The following is a 2,205-nucleotide window of genomic DNA, read 5'->3' as shown; positions in this document are numbered from 1 at the left end:
TACCAATATATATTTATTTGTATACCACCATCTGCCTATCCATGTATCACTATTTTGGCCAAACCTGGGACTGGATCTCAGCACCTGGGAACCTCCTGACAGCTTCATTGGCTAGAGGCTGCTGTGCTCAGACTTATCCATGCATGAATTGTTCCTGCTAGGCCCTGAGTTCAGATCCCAGCACTGCCAAAAATTTAATCTTGGTGTAAGAAACCAAGTGTGACACATGTATTCCTTTTCTGGGAAATTCCTGGGTGTCAGGCATGATGGAGAGAGAACATATCTACAAATCTGGATGCTGTGTGATATGATGTAAACAATGTAATAAATGGTAGACGTGTCAACAGAGTCAATAAAGTAAATGGTAAATAAATGAATAAAACAAGAAATAAAATGAATAACCTCACCAAACACGATATGGACTGAATATCTGTATGGAAGTATAAATCCTATCTTTAAAATATATATAAGGAGTATGTTTCCAGGACTGAGGCTTGAATTCAGACCTAGGGAACAGGCCTGAGTTTCTTGTCTTCAAGCATGGTCAGAGTCCCCTTCCCCACAATGCTGCATAATTACTCAGACTTTGAGTTCAAATCCCAGGTCTGGCAGAAAAAAATCGCATGAATGGCAAACTAGGGAGCTAAATATTTTTTTTAATTGCGGGCTATTGGGGAAGCCATAGCCCTACATGGCAACAGAGGCCTAGATTTCGAATCTCAGACATTCCACTTCTAGAAGGAGAGAGATCCAAAGAGACTAGTTCCCATCCATAGGAATAATGATGGAATGTTATCAATGTCAGAGTTCAATGAGTTACTCATGAATGATACTTTTATAAAATTAGGCATCATGATTTCAGTAGGCTGATTGGTTTTATTTAATATCTTATGAGACATTAAAAGAATACTATATCTTACAGGGACACAATAATTTCAGGACACTGATTTAATTAAAGATTTATTAAGGATGAAAATGATAACATTAATGACATGGAGGCATAATAAATACCCCAGAATTTGTAGGAATATAGTCTATAAAACTAAATAATGGATAGACATCTCTGGCACTCTATAAATATATATACATATATTAGCGTGCTACCATCTGCGTTTCAATCTCTTCTTGTTTTGTCAACCCTTGGGGCTCTATCTCAGGTCCTGAGAACTGCCCCAGGATGGCATGCTGATACTCACCCATTCATGAATTTGTCTCTGCAGGCCATGAGTTCAGATGCCAGCACTCCCAAACAATGAATCATGGAGTAAGAAGCTGACACATTTTTTTCCTTTTCTGTGAAAGTCCTGGGTGTCAGGTATAAAATGGAACACACATGCAGACCTATATCTTATGTAATCAATGTTCTATGTGCCATAAAATAAACGGTCAATACATGGATAAAACAAAAATAAAATGAATAACTTCACTGAATGTGATATGGAGTCAACCTATGGATGTAAATATAAATCATATATTTAAAATGTACATGAATAGGATGTTTTCTAGTGCTGAGGATCGATATCAAGCCTAAAGAAAAGACTTGAATTTCTTGATTTCAAGGGGGTGAGCTTCCCACACAATGCAACAGAGTTACCCAGATCATGAGATCTAATCCCAGTCCTGGCAGAAAAAAAATGGCATCTCTATACTATGTGACGCCAATTTTAGGTATTTCATTATGCCTCCATTTAATGAATGTGATTATTTAAATGCTTCAAAAAGTATTGAATAAAATCATTGTGTCCTATAATAAAATTGTGTATAATTTTATCCTAGAATCATTCAAGAACTTCCACTTCAATCACTACATACATCACATTCCATTGGTATTCATATGGATAAGATTTCATATGGATAGGAAGGAGTTTCTTAGGATCTCCTGCCATTTGGAGGTGGCAGGCCAAGAATTCGAACTGCAGGCTACAGCTCCCACCACTTCAACCTGAGGATAGAGAACTCACGGGTCTGTGCCAGAATATCAGCAAGATCAATGATTAGGCAGGCACCAGTGGTTCTCAGCAGTCTTCCATGATACTTCCAAGGCTGTGAAAGAGGATCATGATCAAAGACACTCTAGGCATGAAAGTATTAAGACCCCTGTCCAACTTCAGTGCCAACAAAGTCAGAAGTAGAGCAGTGTGGCTCCAGTGGTAGAGGGCTAGCCTTAAGCTAGCCAGATCCTGAGTTTAAGGTCCGGGACTGACA

This window comes from Dipodomys merriami, unplaced genomic scaffold (assembly GCF_024711535.1).
Source record: "Dipodomys merriami isolate MVZ:Mamm:240054 unplaced genomic scaffold, mDipMer1.0.p SCAF_436, whole genome shotgun sequence".
In the NCBI taxonomy this organism is placed as follows: Eukaryota; Metazoa; Chordata; class Mammalia; order Rodentia; family Heteromyidae; genus Dipodomys; species Dipodomys merriami.
This window is presented reverse-complemented; position numbering follows the sequence as displayed.